Source organism: Fistularia commersonii, chromosome 2, assembly GCF_037954325.1.
Source record: "Fistularia commersonii isolate RoL2024-O1a breed Wild chromosome 2, RoL_Fcom_v1.0, whole genome shotgun sequence".
Lineage (NCBI taxonomy): Eukaryota > Metazoa > Chordata > Actinopteri > Syngnathiformes > Fistulariidae > Fistularia > Fistularia commersonii.
The window spans coordinates 22,060,918-22,079,159 of NC_141285.1; the positions used below are offsets into that span (position 1 = coordinate 22,060,918).

General features: G+C 42.3%; 1 protein-coding gene across 2 annotated transcripts in view; it reads left to right on the top strand.

The window, feature by feature from the left end:
- LOC147236727 (inactive phospholipase D5-like) overlaps positions 1-18,242 on the top strand; it is a 74,410-nt gene that overhangs the window by 29,287 nt on the left and 26,881 nt on the right. The window lies entirely within an intron of this gene.

An 18,242-nucleotide genomic window follows, 5' to 3' on the forward strand; every position in this document is an offset into this window, starting at 1 on the left:
ACATAAGCCCCGCCAGGTACCGGATACTTCTTGCTACTTCTCATAATTATTTTCCTTTTACAAAAATGGACAGAAGGGGCCAGAAATGGGCTGGCAAAAGAGTTCCAAGCTCGCAGAGGAACATCAACATTTTGGCCTGAATAAATGCAGAGTTAGCCGGTGCCTAACGGGCTTCTCCACATGGCAAAGCAGTGCAGAGAGAAGATAAAAACACCTCAACCCATCTGAGAGTACACGGTTATTATTCCATGACTGCATGCAGACACGTGCACGCCATGCTCCTTTCCTGGCTGCAGGAATGCAAAGTGAAAGATCCACCTGGATGTAGCTACTTCCTGGAATCCAATTCGCGCTGGACCATTCTTACAACTTTTTTGAGACTTTGGTTCCTGCTGACGGAGAGGACCGGACTCAAACGTGACCTATCATAAAAAAGGAGGAGGAGGATACTTGGGCGGGGGAAACGAGCGCTGAAGAAATACGAACTCAAGAACAAATCGGAGCAAGCGGCGGCTTGACAGGCCGGCAAGCCGAGGAGAAGCCGCTGCACGACACGAGGAGCTTCTCAAGACGCAGATCTCCCGTTTTTGGCCTGTGAGCTTGATTTTCAGCAAAGGAGAACACACACACACACACACACACACACACACACACATCGAGGGGAAAAGACGAATCAGCGGCCGTCTCGACGCACTCGTGACTCAGCAGAAGCCCATTACGTTAAATATCGGATCTGACGCCACTTCAGGATTCCAGATCATGACCTCATCCCGTCTCAAAGATGGATGCTGTCACTGCTCTGTGGATCTGATGCTGCCCCACCGACTCCGCGGTAAAAGAAAAAGCAAGTTTGGAAGGATCAGACGCCCACAACCTTTGGATGTATATAAAACTACCACCCCTGATGATTATATATCTCACATATAAACCTCCTTGCCGTTATATAAACCCAGTGTGTTTTTATGGCTGCCGAGCAGAAGGCCGTCGGACCGCCGAAACGCAGCGCGGGGCTTTTAATCTTTGCCTGGGAAGCGTAACATGGCATGTAATAACATACATCAGCGCAGCGGAGTGTAATCATGGAGAGCAATAAACACGGAGAATAATGGGAATACAATAAGAGATAACGTTGGCGTGGTGCGATGGAAAAAAAACACTTAAATGCCTGTGAATATTACACACACAGACACCAATATGGCTGGAATCATTGGAATTTACATAGCAACATTTGTCGTGCAAAATTATAATAACTTGATTGAAATGTACAATATCGCAGGTTGCAAATAGAAAAATTCACAAGCCCATTATTGTTTGAGCTAATTTTGAATATTGGATTCTCAGTCACCCGTGTGATGGTGAATTCTTGTTGAAATCTTCATGTCGTGGCAACTGCACTCTCACATTTGTTCACCTGATGATGTTTCAGCCGTCATCCGAGAGGCTTCTTCGCTTCGAACGACCCGTGGGGGGTTTCCGAAAAATAAGTGCCGGGGATTTGAGCGGAGCTAAGTAATGGTGGCTTGTTATGTAAATGGCAGGTTTTTCAGCAGTAACTTAGTCTAAGGGGGTGGTTTGGACAATTTAGCGTTTCTGATGAACCTCCTGCATGTTTTTGGACTGTGGGGAAACCCGGAGAACCCTGAGGAACCCCATGCACACACGGGGAGAACATGGAGACTCCACACAGGAAGACCTCCTGTGGGAATCCAACCAGGGACCTTCTTGCTGCAAGGCGTAGCCACTTTCTGCTGCGCCACCGTGCCGACTTATAATATCACTGAGCTCAACAAATAGGTTCTGGAAACGACTCTCACTTGCTATCAGATGCCAGAACTCTATTAGATATCAAAGGTGTTTGGAGAGAAATTACCTTCCTGGCACTTTAAACAATTCTCAAATGCATCAGCGAATCAGAATCCCTGCATGTCGGCATTTGTGCAGAGTTACAACGGCGCGCGAGAGAGAAATTTCCGCACAGTTACCTTGAGGTGACAATTCTGGATTATTATTTGGGTTACTGACAGCCATCCCTCCAGCTGTCTTGTCTTCAACCTTCGTTCCAGTGCCTGATGGCTCAGCTCCGGGCCTCTTGGAAAAAAAAAAAAAAAAAAAAAAAAACATCAGAAAGACAGAAATATACTCCTGGAATAAGATTCGAGGAAATATGTCACCGCTAGAGATCCGGAAGGGGACGGTTATTCCTCTGGTCGCCCCACAAATGCGTCCGCCCTGGATACTGAAACCCTACAACAATAGAAGGCCGTCTCTCTGATTTATATTGTTGTTTGGTTGTCACTCTATTTATATTGTTTTTTAGTTGTCACTCTATTTATATTGTTTAGTTCTAGTTGTGTATTTTCATCCTCATTGTTCCTTGATGCTGCCCATTGTCATCCCCGATGTTGTTGTTGTTTGTTGTCGTTGTCTTGCTATATCATGTCTTCTGCCTTTCTATCAATACTCATATTTATATTCATATTTATTTCCTTTTTTTTGTTTTTCTCCGACATCATAACTGTTACACTGCTGTGACAAAGGAATTTCCCCTATGGGGATCACTAAAGTTTATCTTATCTTATCTTATCTTATCTTATCTTACCAGGTGTGGTTCTTTTGATGACTGCATCTGGCTCACAGAGAAGTCTTAACTGACATTTCTTAACATGATAAGCAATAAATAATTCCGTTTAGATCCATATATATTTGTTTTATATTGTTCCTGTCCAGGGTTGCAGACGCCAGGAGCCGATCCTAGCTGTAATTCAGGGTTTCGGGAGGGTCAGACTTCTCAACTCTTATTTTTATTGGATAATGCGACTGCCCACACAAGTTGTCGTGAGGTCAAGAAGTAAACTTCCCTTTTTCTAATGAACTAGTCAGCTCGCTACTTTATGCAGAACAAACCCTTCTGAGTAGGAAGATGGCGAAAAGAAAAAAAAGTACCGTACATTTCAATAGGAATGGACAGAGGAATTTGCAGGTTCTGCAATATGTCTAATAGGCGCTGATAAAGTGATTAAAAACAGTCAAATATGGACACTCCATGCCGCATTTACACATGATACATGTATGGACCCGACAAGGTGACTGAAATCCAGCCAGTTTTGTTGGTTCTTTTGCAATAGGAAGGGACGTAAAGTCATTCACAGATGAATGAATGAAGCTTAACCTCACCACGTACCAACCGGACAATGGCAAGACGCATTTTGTAACGTAACGTAACGTAATTAAAAAAAATAAATTCAGATTCTTAATTAAAAATTCACACAGGTGTATTCAGTGTTTTCAAAAATATGATATTGCTCTCACAGATATATATTTTGAAATATGAGGCTTCCATGGCTCTCTCAGCCAAAAAAGTTCTGGGCCCCTGCTCTGCTCGCTGGAAAGAAACCGTGCACAGCTGTTGAGTGACATACAAGATTTCAAATATTACCAGTGACCAAATGCTATGCGCTAAAATTCGATACGTTATAGTGCAAAGAGCTACGCATCTGATGTGGTTTAGGGCTTTGTCTCTTAGCTGTGAAGATGCAAATGATTTCTCATTTTCTATCCTGAATGAAGAAATCTCTGGCTTTCCAACAAAAATACTGATTGGATTTCTTGAAAAGCTGCTTTTGGACGGAAACGTTCTGAGAAGTGTCCAGCTTGACTTTAGTTGAAGGAATTAGCCTTCCTCCATGGAGGACCATCTGCGAAGTGCACCTTAGGCTCCGCACAGAAGAAGATAACACGGACAGCTTGGAGGTGGAAGCCGCCACATTCATGTTCATGAAGAGCAGTCATGGACAATCCGATGGGCTGAAGGGTTTTTATCTTCTCCTTGCACTGTTTTGCCTTTTGAAGAACCCTGTTAGCTGTTAGCGAACTCCGCACTGGCCCAAAATGTAGATGTTCCTCCTGCCGGAAAAGCTCGGACCTCTTCGTTTCTCACTGCTTCTTTCCATTTCGTCGCAAGAAAACATCCAACCGGTGACCAGGATCGTTTTAAAAAATGGTGTCCACGGCCTACAAGAAGCATCCGGTGAAGGCTTATGAGCTCGATCAATCACCGATATCGTCCGAGTTCCCGTAAAAAGACCCTGCCCTGGAGCAGCAGCTGACATCCATGGGTCCTCTGCTTTCCCATGCTAGTTCCTGAAGTTTCCAGATTCTGTAAAAAGTTCCTACAGTTTCAAAGGGGCAGACAAAGCTGCTTTGACAGACGCCGGGGCGGAACTGCTGATCGTGTTGATGTACTCGCCACTGCCTGTCCAATTTTGAGCATCAACAAGCTGATATCTCAGCTGATAAAGTCACGTGACCTCTATCGGCTCGTCCTCCTCGCGCTCGGCTCAGATGGAGTCCTCTGATGGTCAACGGTTGTGTCCTCCAGCCTGCAGGAGATGCTTCATTTTTGATGTGAAAAGTGTGACTGACCTTAATCTCGAAGAGGAACCCCCTAGCTTTTACTGTTGCTAGGTTACAGCGCACATTTCCGAGCCCCCCGCTTCTCCTCTCTTTGAAGGAAAAGTCAAGGCTAACAGGAATAAAACAAACAGTTGGCGTGACGACGGAGTCCTCAAGTGCGAAGAAGAACATGTTGACCACAACTGAACCGCTGATGGAGACGTATGAGTCCATCCACTTGCACCGGCATTTAAACGGACCCGTCATTGAGACTGATGGTGGAAACTCCAGAGCTAATTTGGTTCTCCATGCTTTGGGCTTCCAGCCGTTTTGACAAAAACAAAGAATAGCAGGGAATCGGGGAAATGTCACATATGTAACGCCATCGTGTAAATCACTTCCATTCGCTCGTCTTTCCTTCTTCTTCCTTTAAAGGTGTACGGATTTACCCGTCAACTTCTGCTCTCCTTAACGTCACCGAACAAATAAACGTGACCTGACTTTTATTTGACAGGCGGCATCGGGACGATCGCTGTGTCAAATTAGCCAGGGCTGGAAAGTGGGACGGCGTCCAGCCGGCTAATGGAGTCCCAACGTCAACCGTCTCTCAACCCGCCTTCTTACCCTGGAACGCTTTATGACTCATAATCGTCGTCTCCGACCGGTCGAGTTCATCTCTGAAATATCACGACCTGCGTCGCCAGGCATCTTTGCAAAACATATCACGCTTCCTGCGCCGCCGCAACTCCCGGCCAGATGCGTCCTTATAAAGCTGCGTGTCGTCCGTGTTTTCAAAAGCAACCCCCCCCCCTCCCCAGAAATGCAACATGGGTGAATTATCGCCATGGTAACTGAGCCACTCACGGGCTGACCGAAGAAGTGCATGCATCATGGACGGCGAGGCACTGATTTCATCGCAATCAAACTTACAAACATATGAACCCTACAGAGTAACTTATTCACTATTTGATTGGCAGCAGTTAACAGATTAAAATCTCATGTCAACTTTCTTCACACATACAAACTGTAGTATGCAAAAAGCACATGAAATAAAAAAAAAGTTATTATTGTCTTACCTTTACTTATAAACGCAGTCCATGCGAGTCCAATTTTAGAAAATTGTCGGATATGTGATCCTCCATTTTGAAAGTGAGGAGGGGCACTTGAAATGCTAACTCTAGCTTGCTGTGACCGAGGAGTCACAAGAAGAATTGCTGGAATCACAAGCGCCCCCAACCATGAGGCAGGAGAACTGCGTGCCTCACTTAGTGGCTCTTGGCAGCCATTTTATGATCGCTCGGCACAAGAAACAAGTAACACACCACATACAGTTGTTGACAAAAAAACACTTTACATTGGAAATGTAGTTCATAAAGCAAAAGCATTTCAACATTTTAATAGTGACGGCAATACGGTCTTAGTGCAGAGCATGCCAGCAGTCAGCCGTCATTGCACACTCTACGTTGAGGCTCAACAGTCCGCTGCCTCACCATACATCTCTTCACAGTGTTTGAACAGTAAATACAAAAATCCAGCCAAACCTTAATAATGCGAATCACTGATAAATATACCCATTTTTTTTAATTTGACATTTTTTCCTTTCCAAGATTTACAAGTGAGGCACGGCCTCTCCTGCCTCCCCTGACTGCTCGTCACTGCGTCACTGCATGACCCTGAACGTTCTCGGAGGTCAACGCAACAACCCATCCATACCTTCCCATGAAGGTTTTGTTTTGTGAAACCGAGTGACGCGTGCGGGAAAGTTCTGCATTCCGAACATCCCAACCTCTGCTCTACTGGTCTGCACTTTCTTTTAAATTACGCTTCCAAAAGAAGCAAAATATAGTGAAAAGACGAGACACAAACACCCACTCAGACAGCAAACACAGCATCAGACTGGGAAGACGGTTATGAACCTGGCCTGACTCAACACTCAGGGCAGAAGAAGCAGGAGTGTGTGTGTGTGTGTGTGTAGTAACCAGACAATTTATTGGAAAATAACTGTGTTCCTGGCAATTTACTCCAAGGTCCAACACACACACACACACACACACACACACACACACACACACACACGCACAAACACGCGTGCACAGACTTGCCAGGTCAGCGCTTCGGGTGCATGACAGTATGTGGTCTGATAGACCGTGTGGGAAATAAACGACAACATTTTCTCTAATATTGCAAATGTTAAAATTCAGAGCGAATTTCACGACTTGGATGTTGATTTTGTTTTGTTTGCTTCGACTGTTGAGGTCAGTCTTTAAATCAGGATGTCAGTCATTTGGACCAAATACATGATCAGATATGTATTTTCCACTAATGAGATTCAAAAATATGTTTTTATCGGGACTGTCGAACAATTAAATATGTTTAATCAGATTAAACACATGCACTAAGTGGATTAATTTATATTAATAGCTTTTAAAACATTGTCATTATGTAGTTTTGTAGGGGCAAAACATGTATATAAAGATACATATATAAACACACACATATATGTATACATATACTGAACACACTTAACATGTTTGTAATCTAAACTGGAGACCAGATTAAGTGTTCCTGATTGCAAAGTAAGAAATAAAACGTGAAGACATAATCACCATAGTAACGTGACCCTCTTCCAGCCGGCTGCCAAAACTCACTCCTGTCGCTCCGCTGTCTCGCCCAGAGTTTGTTTGGACTCAAACTTCTCGTCCGGAGGCCGATGTGAGGTTTAGAGCCGGCCATCTTGATAAAGGTCCAGCCACCAATAGCGTTGGAGCAGCAATTGTGGGATTGTGGGATTTGGAGTCATCGTCAGATTAAAGATTCTTAACTAATGCTTTAGTTTTTACTCATTTTTGATACAAAACAAAGCAATTTCATTTCAGTGTATTAACTAAAACCACTGTATTGTATATTTATTAAGGGTAGTTTTTTTTTCATTATAAATTCATTTATTATAGTCATGATTCATTATCATTTCCGTGCATCCAGTGGAATATTCAGCAACATGTCGGTTTCCCCTGCAGGCAGCATTTTGTAAAACTTATTAGAAAATGTCACTGTCACAGGAGCCAAATTACATTTTTGGGACAGAGCCCCTCATAAATAATAGCTTTTAACATCCACAGTCTTCACATTCAGCCAACCACCTTAGATTGTTTCAGACGTACCAGCATGATCTTTCACTGCTTGTCAAGATGTTTAACCTTCAGCTTTGCATCCATAAACACCACGGCATCCGATGAGAAGTATTTTGTGAAACATTCCTACTGAACTCTCTGAAAGTGAAAGTACAAATAAAAAATGTAAAACAGAGGGTCGGCAAAAGAATTCCTTCCAATCATCGCTCTCTGTGTGAGTGGTGAGGTGTGAGTGTGTCTACACGTCCTTTCTTCTTGCACCTGTTATGGAGAAGAGACACTGTGTGTGTGTGTGTGTGTGTGTGTGTGTGTGTGTGTGTGGACGCACAAACCAGTAAAGCTGAATATCTGGTCACGATCAGCAGCGCCGCATATCAAGCGAAAGACTAGAAACCACTTGATCTGCTTTGTACAGGCAAGTGTGTGTGTGTGTGTGTGTGTGTGTGTGTGTGTGTGTGTGTGTGTGTGTGTGTGTGTGTGTGTGTGTGTGTGTGTGTGTATTTTGTACCGTGTAATCGGGGCAGTCACTTGAAATTCAAACTTCTCAAAACACAGGTGACAATGAATCTTTTCCATAGCAACGGCCGCCGGCTCTTCTCTCAGATCAATGGCCAGATGTAAATAACCTGTCGGGTTTTTCCAAGTTGGGACACACAAACTCTAGCGATCCTCCCGCCATGACGGTGTGAGGCTGGGAGTTTTTGTTTCAGCAGCGAAGCCCAGAAGAATCTTAGCATGGAGACAAGGCTTCAATGGCCCTTCATTCATTCATGAATTATACTGCTTATCCTTCTTGTTGTGGCGACTGGGCTTGAATTTCTTTCTTGGAGACATTTCAGCACTCGTCCCAGAGGCTTCGTGGGTTCTGTGGGAAGTTTCCCAATATAACTGCCAAGGTTTGGGGCGGGTCTACATTATGGTGGCTTGTAAATATAAGAGTTGATCAGCAGAAACTAGATCCTAGGGGGTCGTTATGCTAATGGAGTGTTGTTCACTGGGGACAAAAGAGTACCCTAGACCAGAAGGTGAAAAGGTAAAGGTAAACAAAGGAGTGAAACCTGTCGGATCCATAGGTTACTTCATGTGGAAGTGTGGAGGATGCAAAAGGTCCTGGTCCGTGTGCACAAATCAATCTTGCTATTGACGCTAGTATGACGCTATGTGTTTTTGAGGGTTGTGCCCGATGCCTCCTCCTCTGTTCAGAGATGGTTTTTCTGATGATGGCTTCTTTGACTTCTCTTTTGAACCATCTGTCTTCTTTGGCCAGAATAAAAAAATGGCTCTTGTCCTTCAGGTGTAGGTGGACCGCGGAGTCCTGTCCTGAAGTGGTGGCTCTCCTGTGTTGGGTCATCTGCCCATCACCACACCACCATTCTGTTATATATCATCAAATCAGTGAAGTGCAGTCAGGGGAGGCAGGAGAGGCCGTGCCTCACTTGCCAATCATTACATGTCACTTCTTCTGGAAGCAGAATTTTAAAGAAAGTCGGACGATGAATTCTGCATGGGAGGGTATGGAGGCATTGTTGCGCCTCCTGGTGTTACTAAACCACGTCTGAGAACGTTCATGGTAGTAAGTGAAGCAGTGACGTGCAGCTAGGGGAGGCTGGAGAGGCTGTGCCTCACTTGTCAATCTTGGAAAGGAAAAAATGTCAAATGAAGAAAAAAATACTGGTTATATTTATCAGTGACTTGCACTATAAAGGTATTTTACATTTGACTTCACCAATTATGATTTTTTTTTAATTGAAAATGGCTGGATTTTCACATTTACAGTTCAAACACTGTGAAGAGATGTGCAGTGAGGCAGCGGGCTTTTGAGCCTCAACATAGATTGTGCAATGAGGGCTGACTGCTGGCAAGCTCTGCACTAAGACTGGATGTCTTAGTGCATTAAAATGTTGAAATACTTTTGCTATGTGAACTACATTCAAATGTACTGGGTTTTTTTTTTTTTGTCAACAATTGCATGTGTTACTACTTTCTTGTGCTGATCATTCATAAAACGGCTGCCAAGAGCCACTTAGTGAGGCACGCAGTTCTCCTGCCTCATGGTAGGGGGCGCTCGTGTTTCCAGGGATTCTTCTTGGACTCCTCTGCCACAGCTGCCAATCAAATAGTGAATAAGCTAATCTGTAGGGTTCATAATGTTTGTAAATCTAATTGTGATGAAGTCAGGGCCTCACCAGCCATGAACCTTAATGCATGTCATACCATCAAATATATAACCGATATCACTTACCAGCCTCCAGCGGAGACGAGGCAGATCAATATTTACAACCGAACGACGAGCTGAGATTCCTGGCGGGACTCCCATTAGCCAGAAGAACCTGAGCAAAGGATCATTTATTTATCTACCTGCTGGTGCTCTACATTGCTGTCTCATATCCCCTTGAAAGATTTTATTTTTTGGAAGTCGGACACCGAGACAGAGAAGATAAGACGCAGGCAGCATCAATGTTACAACAGATTGCAAACACATTTTTGACTTCTGTCCAAATCAAGAATACTGATTCTCTTCTGAGATAGAAGTTTGAATATATATATATACACATATATATATATATGTATACATAGAAGACAACTGCAGGAAAGCTATTGTTCCTTGATGTTGAAGGACATCTGAATCTGGCAGCTCCTGCTGATGTGTTTGTGCATCTGCTGGATTTTATCTTTTCAGATACACTGGAAATATCTCACTGAGATGCTCCATGTTCGGCTCACCATCATCACAATGAGTTTTTTAGGGGGCTTTAGATTTTAAGTTGGGGATGGTGTCGCGATCACTGACCGGAGGACGATGCAAAGCATCTTCTCACCAGTGTGGAGTTTCAGCTTCGACAAACATGCTTGAGAATTTTCTCAATAATATGTCAACACCAGATCCAGTGGACATTGAATTTATTTTCTACACAAAATGAACGTCACGCAAAGTGGCGCTTCCTACTCACAGCAAGAAAATTAGAATATTGTGATAAAGTTCTTTATGCAATTAAAAAAACAAAACAAATTTCATGATATTCCAATATTTTGAGATAGGATTTTTGAGTTTCCTTAAGATGTAAGCCATAATCAGCAATATTGAAATAATAAAAGGCTTGAAATATTTCAGTTGATTTGTAATGAATCCAGAATGGATGACGTTTTTGTTTTTGTAATTGCATTACAGAGGATAAAGAACTTTATCAAAATATTCTAATTTTCTGGGACAGTCCTGTATATCAGCAGCATTGTGATCCTCTAAACATAAGAGCTCCAGCAGTATTTAATTGTCCTATTCTTATGATTTTTTTTTTAATGTGCATCATGAGGTTGTGGAGTAATGCAAAAAAAAAAAAAGAAAAAATTGCAAAAAAATAATTTTAATTTCTACATGTGACCAAAGCAAGTTATCAGCGTGAGCGTTTTTTTTTTTTTTTTTTTTAAAGTGCAGGCTGAGAATGTGGTGCGAGTGAGATTGTGCAGCAGCTCGGTGACAGTCTGCATGCATGAGGGTCTGTCTTCTGTTGGCAGCTGTAACTTGGCATCTCCTCCCGGCCTTTTCTTTCGCGTTCATCCCGAGTGGAAACTTGGCGGCGCCCCCCCCTCCACGCCGATCACCTCCATTCCCGTGTCTTCCCAGCATCAACAGAACATCTGCGGGTCCTCGCAGGACAAATCACATGGCGACATGTTGTTGATAGCCCTCCCCGTTTCTGTCACGGCCTTGGAAATCACGTCCCTCTGAGGAGCACGGCGCTCATCGCGGAAATAATTGGACCGCTGGCGATTTTTCAAAGCTGACACCGCAGAGGAATTCATTTCGCACCCCCATTCAGTCAGGACTCTTTATGTTTTAAAGCACCGGGAAACCGTATGGCACATATACAGTACATACTGTCAAGGGCGGTTTGTTCATACAGGTCATGCGCTACCAAAAGGGCAGAAAAAGAAGGGAATTTCTTAAATTCTACCACTGTTACAGCAGTTCTGACCATCTTAGCTACCTCTGAATGTTATGTCCAATCAGTGTGCAGCAGCACTGGGGCGATTTTCAGTCAGGTCGAGTTCTCTCATAGGCTCCCATGTGAAATCCTTTTTTTCAGTGCGTTCCCCACGGGTCCTGGGAGGGTTTGCACGAACGTGCTGTGTCATTACGTGACCTCCTCAGTCGTCCTTAGCAGGTTCACCTTTTCGTTTTATGTCACAGGATAATGCTGCGGACATGCGGTGTAAATACACTGTAATTTCCAGACTATTGAACACAACTAAATATAAGCCTCACCGGCTGAAAATGACCAAATAAATATATGTTTACATATAAAGTTGTCTATAAGCCGCAGTTGTAGCATGAGATATTTACACAGAAGGATGTTACACAGAAATTTTTTTTAATTAAAAACTTTTAATTAAATACATACCACAAATTCATGGAAATGCTTTTTACCAAACAGTGCCTACAACACAGCTGATGAAAAAAAGATGAATACTAAATAATACAAGGAAAAGTCCATCCATCCATTTTCTATCCCCGCTTTGTCCTATTCCAGCTGATCGCTATCTTCCTCCCATGCACAAAAACTGGTAAAGTTGTCTTCTTCGGTGTCGGAATTGAACGGCCTCGGAATTTCACGGTAATTCCATTAGTCCGATGTGACGAGGCAAAATGTTTTGGCGGCGTGTAATGCGTTAGTCGCCCAAAAAATCCATAAATTAGCCGCTTCATTGTTTAAGCTGCAGTATTCAATGCGTGTGAAAAAAGTAGGGGGATCTAATCCGGAAATTACGGTATTTTAATATTTATATTTATGGTTTCAATCATTTTTATGGCAAAATAAGTATTTTCTGGGTTGGCGACCGCCCGGAGCATGGTGTATCCTGGGCTCTGATTGGCTCAGCGACGGTAGCATCATTCTCTGCATGTCCTGTGGGTAGCATGCGTTTTACATTGACGTGCAATGTGTCTGTCTTTGTGAGGTGTATTGTATAAATATGTATATGTATATGTATATGTATATGTATATGTATATGTATATGTATATGTATATGTATATGTATATGTATATGCATATGTATAAGCGTTTATGACTGGGGTTGCAAACTCAAATACACAGCTGGCCAATATTCAAAACTAGGATAAAGTCGTGAGCCAACACTGATATTTATTGAAGGAAATTCTTCCTCCAGATATAACAATGAACCTTTTCATGCAAAATGTGCAAACGTGTAAAATCGAAATTCAAATTAATCATTGGCATTCATTTCTTAAATAACAATTAAATAAAACTTCTATGCCTCTTTGTTTTCAGCCTTCTGAATTGAATTTCCTTTAATAACCTTTTTCCACAGGCTGATAATAAATGTAAAAATAAAATAACAATAATAAATCAATTAACTAATAACAATATCCTTCAATGAACATGAAACCGTTCAAACCCATGTCTTGGAGTAGCAAGAAAAGTAAAGAAATCGGTAATTATAGCTCAGTTTGCTACACACTGATCTACTCCGCCTTTCTTTTCACCATTTTTCCAAATGGTAGCACAGTGCTAGTATTAGCATAAGGTTGCTATGACTACTGTCAACAGAGGAGTTAGGCTTTTACGGGTGCTGTTGTGGTTTTTGCGCCAACACAACAGAGGAGCGTTCTGGGATTTTTATATTATTACACTGCAGGCCAAATGTGACACCTATGGTTTATGAGTATGGTACAGGTTAATAAAAGCGTGGGGAGGCCCATAAACCTTTAAAATGTGTATAAATAATAAAATAAAAATGGTCGCTGTCTCGTGGATTGTCTTTCTTGTAGCTGGTTCTGGAAAGTAATCCCCGAGCGTCTACTAGAGATGTACCGAGCTTGTAGCTTATGTAGCTACAGGGAACTTCTTTTGTTTATGTCGCCACCCATTGATTGCAAGTTGTATTGCAATGTAATTTTGACGAGACAAACATAAATTGTGATAGTTATCTCGTCAAAGGAAAACAAAAACAAAGGAAACACCCGGAACGAGGAACATTATTGCTGTTAATGCGAATAGCTTCTCAATCATTTCTAGCTTTGAGGTGAGAGAAATACCTTATCGGGGCGCAAAAGGGCAGACTTTGAATAAAAGGAAAAAAACGTAACAGGTTTGGCATTAGGTTGCAGAGAGAAGGGCAGACGGCCTTGGTTCAAAACAGGCTTTGTCTGATCCCCGCTTATAAACCCTCCGTGGTGTCTGGCCTTCGGTGGTGTCTGTGAAAGGGAAGCAGAGGGTGATCGCCAGCGCGTGTTTGTGTTTTTATCTGCGTGTCTGGCACTTTTGACGTTCACCTTGTACGCGAGTCTTTCTCTGAGCCTCTCCGGGGACATTTTTAAAATAGCTTTTATTTGTCCTTTTGAAAGTCAAATCCAATTAAAAAAAATGACATTGGGGAAAAAAGAACCCCAAATCAGCTCTAAATCAGGGGATTTGGAGGGCTTGTATTCTTCTTCTGAATCCTGACTGACTATTGTTGCACTTCTTTGTCTTGCATGATACATATTTTTATTTTATCAGATCTTTTATCAGATTGATACATATGCATTGAAGCATTCACATCACGCTTCTTCTGTCGCTAGTGTCTCATTTGATGTCGTTCGGTCGTGGATCTCAAGGTCCCCGCTTATTGTCATGATGTATGCACATGCAGAACCTCCTAGCGTCGGTATCGTATCGCCATAGTAACGCTTCCCGTTCTTCATTGCTGTCCAGGCTCTGATGAAACGCTTTGAAATTACCGTTCTTTTCGACGCCAGCTAAACCCGCGGCCCTCGTAACGTGGCACGGTGGCGTCCTCGGCATCATCACCAGTCACACCTTTCTCCATTTGACAGCGGTAACTCTCAACTTGCTGGTGTTCCTCAGACACGTGCGGTCCATCTTCCCTTCAACCCTCTGCGTTTCCTGCCCTTGTTAAACGGTCCCTGCAGGAAAATTCACAAATGGCCGTAGAACGACGCGCCCATGCTTATGCAGCAGAAATATCGACCCCGACTCCGGTTGTCAACCTCCACAATCATGCGATGAAGGTCTTTTCCCTGCTTCCCCTCCCTGTTTATAAACCTGACATGGCTGAGTTGGTTTTTTTTTTGTATGTTTTTTTTTTGCAGCGGTTTAGGCTTCAGTGTTCCATTTGAACTGTTTGTTTGCTATTATTGCTGAAAATTCATTTATTGATATTGACACATTTCTGAAATCCAATGTCACTATGTTTATATGTATATGTATATGTATATGTATGTGTATATGTGTATGTATATGTATATAAATACATTTGCACATCATAAGCTTTATATATACATATATACTGCTTCATGCATACATGTACTGTGCGTGAATTACGTGCACGTTCAGTTCAAAGCGGCACAATCGCAGGTTTTACCTTGCCCTCCTGTCGACTGCATCCGAGAAAATCCTATATATTACATACCCGGCTGTTGTGCGTTCTTCCTGTAATTGAAGGCTTATCGATCCAGAGCTACGGTCCGGTATCAGGTTGCACCGTCCCTTGTGCACGCTTTCAGTCTGACCTCTTCATATAGCTCATACTATGTACACACACACACACACACACACACACACACACACACACACACACACACACACACATACATACACCATTACCACATGCAATATTCAGTCTTTCAGGGTTTTATTGCTGTTCGTCTGGTTTCTAATTTTGATTTAACCTCTATTTACCCCCGTGAGCTTTTCACAAGTGCATCCATTTTTTTTTTTTAATCAAAATGGATAGACAGAACAATTTTTGCCGGGAGCGTTTTTTTTTTTTTTTTTTTTTATTCATTGTTTGTGTTTTATTGAATGTCAGGGTCAGATGTCCATCAGTTTAACTTTCCGGATAGCTTGAGCGCGGGGTTGAAAGAGCGTTCATGGGGGTGTCGCTGCGTTTACGGTTGCACATCGGAAACATGGATGATCGAAAGGAGAGCCGCTTTCCCCAGACATCGGTCCGGACAGATGGCCGCGTGGAATTGAGTATCACTTTGACACCGCATCCACTGCTTCGTCGATTAATTCAATCCCCGCACGAGCTATAAATCTCTAGGATAACATTAAACATAATAAAAGCGTGCTTGTGTTTATGCTGCTCGCGGGGTTGTGATGGAGTACGATGTGAGATGCGTCTCTGAGGAAAAAAAAAAAGGAGCCGCGCTAATGATCCGCCGCGCTAGGCCTAATCCGTTTTTGGCTCATCCGTCTGCGTTTCAAAGGGATCAAGATAAATTTGTTATCGCTTTACAAATAGTCGGGGCGGGTGAGCGGGTCAGAGCTTCTGAACATTAGCTGCTCACGACGGTGGAACTGTTATTGACTGCACCTCAAGGCCGAAATAAGCATCTACTGTACTGTGTGGCAGCTTGTGATCGAAGAAGCATGAAAAAAGAATGTTGTCGAAATAAATGGAATACAATCATCGTATATCGCATCGTACACATCGAAGTTCTTTTACCACTTCATTGAGAAGGTATTGACCTTCTTCCTCACCTGCTGGTTCCCTTCCATCACCCAACACGACAGGAATTGCCTGGAACGCACCAACTTGGTCTGCTCCGAAATAATTGGCCTCTTTCCCGCTTCCATAACACTCAAATATTAAAAACAGCCAAAAAGATTAGTCCCACATCTCAAACCCGGCCTTCTAATGGCTCACCTCCTGGAAAAAAAATATATATATATATATATAAATGTAGAGCTAGCTTACTTACAATTTGTGTACAGTATATTTCTTTTCTTTTAATTTTTTAATTTATTCATTTTTATTTTATATATATATATATATATATATATATATATATATATATATAATATTATATACATATTATTTTATATTATATCAATTTATTTTATTCTTTGATGTACACAGTTTGATGCTGCTACCCCATGTTGGTGACAAATTAATTTTTTTTGGATTCTGATTTTGATTTTGCTTCTTTTTTTGTCTCTTTTATTTATATTTATATTTATATTTATATTTATATTTATATTTATATTTATATTTATATTTATATTTATATTTATATTTATATTTATATTTATATTTATATTTATATTTATTGTTGCCCTGCTGTGACAAAAGAATTTCCCCTATATCAGGGGTCAGCAACCTGCGGCTTCTTGTGGCTTTTGAAAATAATTAACACAGCACACAGAGAAAGGACAGCATTTTTGGTTTGGTGCTGGTGGGTAATTTAAGTTTCTATTTTTCCATAAATACAAGAAGGACTCACATCAATATTGAGTATTTTGCTTAAAAGTAACCTTCTACCCAAAATGGGTTCTTGCATGCAGAAATGTAATTTTCTCTGCAATTGTTCATTGATTTTAAAAAATGCAATACATATTTTGTTTCTACATCGCCTAAAGGCAAAACAAAAATAACATTATATGCCTTGTTAATTCATTTTAAATTTCAAAAGGGTTGTGTGGCTCCCGTTGTCGTCTTTACTGCTGGGAAACGGATCCAAATGACTCTGAGTGCTAAAGGTTGCCGACCCCTGCCCTATGGGGATCAATACAGTATTATCTTATCTTATCTTATCTTATCTTATCTTATCTTATCTTATCTTATCTTATGAATGAGTGAATGAATGACTGTATAATGTACTATACACAAGACACTGACTTAAGTGCATAGCTTTTGCATTAAAATACAACCTCCGGCATCTGATGTAACAACATGAAGGGAAAACTGAGCCAACACCAAATGTAGGTTGCATTGCTATTCAAAGCATGCCAGGCACTATACTGGGGCAGTGTCTATACCCCCCCCCTCCCCCCCTTGAGATGACTTGGTACATCCCTCTAGGCGGTGAGTTTAATGACATTAATGATCTGGGCAGCTGAACTGAGAAGGGTGATGGTTAAGATTACTAGCCGCACCAGGCACCCCTCCACGGAGGGCGCTGCCAATCCCATCAGCTGTACTTTCTGCAGGGTGTCAAGTAGCACTAGTTAGCATGCTAATACGGGAAGGGACCGCTAAGCATCGGTGTGGTAATGGCACTATTTCAAGCCCGTCGGCCCGTCGGCCCATCGGCCCGCCGGCATCCAGGATCAGCTTGATCCCGTACGTTTCTTTGGAGGAGGGAGAAGAAGATCAGCAAAAAAAAAACAAACAAACATCTTAGCTCATTAATTGATGCCACGCCGATTTACGCACGGAGCCGTTCAACGTTTGCTTCGACATTTTAATAACCTCACTTGACCTTCATCATCTGCAAGGTCAACCCTCCTCTAGATGGAAGATGTCACGTTGCTTCCGTCTGGCTGCAGACTCTTGTTGCCAAGTTACGGGGCTGCAATCCTAACGAATTTGAAAATCAGCTCTCTGATTTGTGGGGCTTGTGATGGGCATCCGAGGCTAATATGATTTTTGCAAGTGACGCATTCCTATATCCTTCTATATAAACATTGAATGTGGCCTCTCACGGCATGTGTGTTGCGTAGGACGCCTGCAAGGCAGACCTGGCTGGATTTGTGATGAGGTCCTCCAAAGGTTCGCCAATCCCTCGGGGAATTCCTCCCAGCGGGGAGCAGAAATACTCGCTCTCCTGTCAATATTAATGGATTAGGCACTTTTATCAATAATTTAATGCTCAGTGGGGCTGTTCGGCCAGTATTGCATTTTCTTTTCTTTAACTGGATGCTGGTGTTTTGGAAAGATAGCCAAAATGTGATTTGCTCAAATCCTTTTTTT